The sequence below is a fragment of the Babylonia areolata genome, chromosome 3 (genome assembly GCF_041734735.1).
Source record: "Babylonia areolata isolate BAREFJ2019XMU chromosome 3, ASM4173473v1, whole genome shotgun sequence".
Lineage (NCBI taxonomy): Eukaryota > Metazoa > Mollusca > Gastropoda > Neogastropoda > Buccinidae > Babylonia > Babylonia areolata.
The window spans coordinates 5,408,668-5,416,167 of record NC_134878.1 but is presented as its reverse complement, the minus strand read 5'-3'; positions in this window follow the sequence as shown (position 1 = coordinate 5,416,167).

The window sequence follows — 7,500 nt, the reverse complement described above, 5'->3', positions numbered from 1 at the left end:
AAACCAAGTCAAGACAAACCAAGACAAGACAAGACAAACCAAGTCAAGACAAACCAAGACAAGACAAACCAAGACAAGACAAACCAAGCCAAGACAAGACAAGACAAACCAAGTCAAGACAAACCAAGACAAGATAAGACAAGACAAACCAAGTCAAGACAAACCAAGACAAGACAAACCAAGTCAAGACAAACCAAGACAAGACAAGACAAACCAAGCCAATACAAGACAAGACAAACCAAGCCAAGCCAAGCCAAGCCAAGACAAGACAAACCAAGTCAAGACAAACCAAGACAAGACAAGACAAACCAAGTCAAGACAAACCAAGACAAACCAAGACAAGAGAAGACAAACCAAGTCAAGACAAACCAAGACAAGATAAGACAAGACAAACCAAGTCAAGACAAGACAAACCAAGACAAGACAAACCAAGTCAAGACAAACCAAGACAAGACAAGACAAGACAAACCAAGTCAAGACAAACAAAGACAAGCCAAGCCAAACCTTTCTTCTCCTCCTTGTCAGTTTTCTTGTTCTATATTTTTTCTTTTGTTTCTTCTTCTTTTGTTTCTTGTTTCTTCTATTTCTATGTTCCTTCCATTTTTTTTTAAACAACATTCAACCCCATTAAAAAAAAGATTCCTAAACGATTTGACATGCTTTTTTCCCAACGAACATGGCGTAATGGCGTTCTTATGTTATAAAAGAATATTCATTATGTAACAATATTGACAAAAAAGAAGAAAAAAAACCCCAATACTTCAAGCGGCTTGAGCCCCCCAATCGATGAACATAATTTCCAGAATAAAAAAAAAAGCTGGAGAGCATTCTGACCGTGAGTTTTTTTGTCGAGGAATACGAGGCAACAAAAGTGACGTTTTCTGCACCCTCTCTCGCTGGTCTTTGTTTACCGTTCATCGCTCTCTTTCTCTTTCTTTCTCTCCCTCTCCCCCTTTCTCTCTCTCTGTACTGTCTTTGTTTCTCTGTGTTTTGTTCTTCAGGGAAAAGAACAAAGAAATGTTTCCCTACTCTTCCCGCAAAGCTTACAGAAGAAACGAAAGTCATCTTCTGCAAAAAGCAGTGCAGCAATGCTTTCAGATTATTAGTTCTCTCTCTCTCTCTCTCTCTCTCTCTCTCTCTGTCCGTTCTGTTTTTGTTAATGCTTTTATCACAGCGTGAATGTGTGGTGAAACTTTACACACAGACACACACATCTCTTATATACACAAATATGTATATGTATATATATATATATATATATATATATATATATATATATATATATATATATATATATGGGGGGGGGGGGGAGGAGGGGGAAGTGGATGTGGGGGTGTGGATGTGCATCCGTTCAACACTTGTATGCACAAACACACACGCATGCACACCCACACGCACGCACACCTTTCCATCCACCCATCCCCTGTCCTTCCCCACACAAATACAAACGCACACGAGCACACACACGTATTCTCAAACGCACACTTAATGTATTGCTTATTAGTCCAATGAGACCCCACCCTACCCCCCTAAAAGTGAAGTGAAAACTTAAAAATAAAGTGAGATCAGTTCGCTGTTGGACGTAGAACCTCAACGGACCCTCAGATTGTGTTGTATCTTATTCTAACACGAGATCCAGCTGAAAGTTGTCATGGTCACCACCATCAACAATGCCATCAACAATTTAATAATAATGACCAAAACGATCATCAACATGATCATACGGAGTACAATGACGATGACGAAGATGATAAGAAAGGCAGTGATTACAGTAAGAATGGCTCGCGAAAAACAAACAAACAATTAAATGAATAAATAGAAAGCCCACATTTTTACCCTCAATAAAAACATTCCGGTTCCAGTTCACGCACACACACACACACACACACACACACACACACACACACACACGCACGTACACACACACACACACACACACACGCACTCTCTCTCTCTCTCTCTTGCACTCGCGCATTCCACACACGTAAAGCAAAACCTGGTCCAAGCCTCTTCTTGTTTTTTGAGTGGTGGTTGTGGTGGTGGGACAGAGATGGGGGTACAGGGCTTCACATCACAACCGATCCATCTTCCAGACACTTTTCCCCCTGGATGATTGATACCGAAGTCGGATCAGTGACACGATAGCTCCCTCTCTCTCTCTCTGTTCATCTGTCTCTCTTTTTGTCTCTTTTCCTCCTGCTGCTCTTAATCTTATTATAGATGTCTGTTCTACTTCCGTGAGGTTGTAATGAAAAGAATCTTTTAGCTTTTCCTATCATCCTCAAAAATTCCATTTCGGGAGTTCATTAACTCTCTTTCTCTGAATGAAAGAAAATTCATTCATTAAAAATCTCTCTCTGTGCCCCCCCCCTACCCCTACCCCCCCCCCCCCCCTCTATCTCTCTAATGTTCAATGCACACTTGATTTTACATTCCATTTTTCCCTCTCAAGAGCCAGATGAATACAGCCATTGTTTGCTTGCTCAGTTACCATCAATAATAATATATTATTTATTCATTTATTAAAATTGATTAATTCATCAATATCCTTTCACTCTGTTCTTCGCACACTTGTCCACACACACAAAGACGCACGCAAGCACGCACACACACACACACACACACACACACACACACACACACACACACACACACGCCCGCGCGCGTTTTGAAATAAAGTCTTGACTTCAAACACACACACACACACACACACACACACACACACACACACACACACACACACACACACACACACACACACACACACACACACACACACACACACACACACACACACACGCAATCAAGCGTGGTCTTTGTCGCATTTTATCGTTTTTGGCCTGGTATTTCCCGTTATTGCTATCTTGAAAACCTGCATTATCCTCATGAAACGAAAACCACAAAACGCTTCAGCCATCTCCAACCACCGAACTGCTTTTCCTCAAGGGAATTCATTGCTGAAAGCTCGCATCAGCATAACACACAGCATCCCAGAACGCAACATCATGACCGATAAGCTTGTCCCTTTTCTTCAATAAACTGGGCTTAAAAAACAAAAACAGAAAGAAAACAAAGTGATTGTGATTAATAGGTTTATTTCGTTGATTTCCAAGGTTCTAATTAGAAAAACAACAACAAAAACTTGGTTGTGACCAATATATTCATTTTGTTGCGTTCTAAAGTTCTGTTATCTTAATAACTTGATTGTGATTGATATGTGTATTTCGTTCCATTCCAAAGAAACCTTGTCTGCGTCTTTGTTTGTGATGAAAACACCTGGGACAGCAGAGAAGAAAGCTTGTCGGAAAGCATTGTCTTGTCGACTTCTGGATGTTTATATTCTCCCCCCCCCCCCTTTCTCTCTCTAGCTTCCACCCTCTCTCTTTCTGCCCACTCTCTTTCAATATCCACCACCCCCCCACTTATCTTTTAATCTCCTCTCTCTCCTTCACCTTCTTCTCATTCTATCTCCACAAACCTTTCAATTCCTTTACCCCTCTCTCTCTCGCACTCAACACACGTAAAGCAAGACCTGCTCTTAATCTTATTATAGATGTCTGTTCTACTTCTTCTTCTTCTGCCTTCCGTGAGGTTGTAATGAAAGGAATCTTTTAGCTTTTCCTATCATCCTCAAAACTTCCATTTCGAGAGTTCATGTACTCTCTTTCTCTAAATGAAAGAAAATTCATTCATTCATTATCTCTCTGTGTGCCCGCCTCTATCTCTATAATGTTCAATGCACACATAATTTTACGTTCCATTTTCCCTCCCAAGAGCCAGATGAATACAGTCATTGTTTGCTTGCTCTATTGCCATCAATAATAATATATTATTTATTCATTTATTAAAAGTGATTAATTCATCAATATCCTTTCACTCTGTTCTTCGCACACTTGTCCACACACACAAAGACGCACGCAAGCACGCACACACACACACACACACACACACACACACACACACGCCCGCGCGCGTTTTGAAATAAAGTCTTGACTTCACACACACACACACACACACACACACGCATACACGCACGCACACACACACAAACACACAAACACACACACACACACAAAATCACGCGTGGTCTTTGTCGCATTTTATCGTTTTTAGCCTGGCATCACAGAACGCAACATCATGACCGATAAGCTTGTCCACTTTCCTCAATAAACTGGGTGTAAAAAACAAAAACAGAAAGAAAACAAAGTGATTGTGAATAATAGGTTTATTTCGTTGATTTCCAAGTTTATAATTAAAAAAAAAAAAAAAAATTTGATTGTGACCGATATTTTCAATTTGTTGTCTTCCAGAGTTCTGTTATCTTAAAAAAAATTTGATTGTGATTGATATGTGTATTTCGTTCCATTCCAAAGAAACCTTGTTTGCGTCTTTGTTTGTGATGAAAACACCTGGGACAGCAGAGAAGAAAGCTTGTCGGAAAGCATTGTCGACTTCTGGATGTTTATATTCTACCCCCCCCCTCCCTCTCTCTCCTCTCTCTCTCTAGCTTCCACCCTCTCTCTTTCTCCCCCATCACACACTTGTCCACACACACATAGACGCACACAAGCACACACACACACACATAGACACACACAAGCACGCACGCACACACACACACACACACACACACACACACACACTTGACATACACTCAAGAGGTATTTTTCAGTGCTCCACTGCATTTGCTAAGGAAGCTGTAAAGCATTGATTGTAAGGCTTATAAACTCGCTCTAGGTGTGCCCATTCCTACATCCAATTTAGGGACCTACAGAGAAGCAGGTGTTTTATCTCTTGATGAACAAAGGAAAGCTTCAGCCGCAAAATTCGTTATCAAATCTTTCGCATATGAAACATTTTCAAAAGAAGAAGCTAATTTGAGTTCACAAAAAGATTTTGCTAAAAGAGCTAAGACGATACAGTCTATGACATCCATTAGTACATTTGCATCAGATATCATTAGTGCTACGGAATCAAAAGACAAGCAAATTGCAAAAGTACCTACTTTTTCACCAGTCCCTGAATGGGAGCAGTGTAAAGCTACCCTTGATATGGATTATACAGATCTATCCAAGAACCAGTCACCATTTTTGTTAAAACCTGAAGTGCTCTCACATACAGAAAATCAATATTCAAATTATCTAAAAATATACACAGACGGATCTGTTCTAGAAGATGGTAATTCAGGAACGGCTTTTGTAATTCCTTCATTTAGAATAGAAAAATTATACTATATTGGTAGACAATATTCCATTTTCACAGCTGAACTTATAGCCATACTTATGGCCTTAAATTATATTTCAGACATTCCGAAAACTGTAAGTGAAATTTTATTATGTGTAGACTCAAAGTCAGTATTACAAGCTATAGAATATCCAAATTCAAAGAAGCGAATTGAGATGACAATGGAAATAAAACATATTATTCACCAACTGACAAAACAGGGCATTAAAATAACTTTCTGTTATAGAAAATGTATCTAGAAATCGAATTAAGAATTTACTTATAGATTCAAATAATCAATATTACCAATGTTGTGTAAACACAAAGAATGCGGCTAATCCCAAACATTTTCTAAATTCGACAACAGCAGCACATTCAAGACAAATTACAAGTCTAATGTATAGACTTCGTTTAAATGCCTTTCGTACAAAATTTTCTACAAATATAAAATGTATATGCGGTAAGCAAATACCTGTAAGCCATCTACTCATTCATTGTCCGAGCATAAGTCAGTTACTTCCAAAAGATGTAGTTGATGACTTTTCTTCCAATATTTCATTAGCCACTGAAAAGATTTTGAATGATTATTCATTGCTTAGAATGTTTTCAGAAATTTTAAACTCCAGTCCAGTTGGTATCCTCCGTTAATGTATTATATTTATTACTGTTATTTATATTTACGTTGTTGTAGGTTAATACTTGTTGATGTGCATATACATATTCTCCTTCCCATGATAACTCATTCAATACACACCACAACCTCTTTAGACTTTTTCTTATAATATACTTTTCCTCTGATACATAACATTAACTCTTTTTTTAACACTATTATTCACATGCATTCCCTTTCCTTTATACACTACTTTACTCCTTTCCGTCTAAAAACACTTATAGTGAATAGACGTTAAACTGAAGAAAACACACACACACACACACACATACACACACCTGCGCGCGTTTTGAAATAAAGTCTTGACTTCATACACACACACACACACGCATACTCACACACACACACACACACACACACACACACACACACACGCAATCAAGCGTGGTCTTTGTCGCATTTTATCGTTTTTGGCCTGCCATTTCCCGTTATTGCTATCTTGAAAACCTGCATTATCCTCATGAAACGAAAACAACAAAACGCTTCAGCCATCTCCAACCACCGAGCTGCTTTTCCTCAAGGGAATTCAGTGCTGAAAGCTCGCATCAGCATAACACACAGCATCACAGAACGCAACATCATGACCGATAAGCTTGTCCACTTTCTTCAATAGACTGGGCTTAAAAACAAAAACAACATGAAAACAAAGTGAATGTGATTAATAGGTTTATTTCGTTAAATTTCCAAGGTTCTAATTAGAAAAAAACAACAACAAAAACTTGATTGTGACCAATATTTTCATTTTGTTGCGTTCTAAAGTTCTGTTATCTTAAAAACTTGATTGTGATTGATATGTGTATTTCGTTCCATTCCAAAGAAACCTTGTTTGTGTCTTTGTTTGTGATGAAAACACCTGGGACAGCAGAGAAGAAAGCTTGTCGGAAAGCATTGTCGACTTCTGGATGTTTATATTCTACCCCCCCCCCCCTCTCTCTCCTCTCTCTCTCTCGCTTCCACCCTCTCTCTTTCTCCCCCATCTCTTTCAATCTCCACCTCCCTCATCCCCTTATCTTTTAATCTCCTCTCTCTCCTTCACCTTCTCCCTCATTCTATCTCCACAAACCTTTCAATTCCTTTACCCCTCTGTCTCTCGCACTCGCGCACTCAACACACGTAAAGCAAGACCTGCTCTTAATCTTATTATAGATGTCTGTTCTACTACTTCTTCTTCTGCCTTCCGTGAGGTTGTAATGAAAAGAATCTTTTAGCTTTTCCTATCATCGTAAAAAATTCCATTTCGAGAGTTCATGTACTCTCTTTCTCTAAATGAAAGAAAATTCATTCATTCATTATCTCTCTCTGTGCCCCCTTCTATCTCTCTAATGTTCAATGCACACATGATTTTACGTTCCATTTTTCCCTCTCAAGAGCCAGATGAATACAGTCATTGTTTGCTTGCTCTATTGCCATCAATAATAATATATTATTTTTCATTTATTAAAAGTGATTAATTCATCAATATCATTTCACTCTGTTCTTCGCACACTTGTCCACACACACAAAGACGCACGCAAGCATGCGCGCACGCGCGCGCGCGCACACACACACACATCTCTGTGCGCGCGCGCGCGCGTACACACACACACACACACACGCGCGTGGTCTTT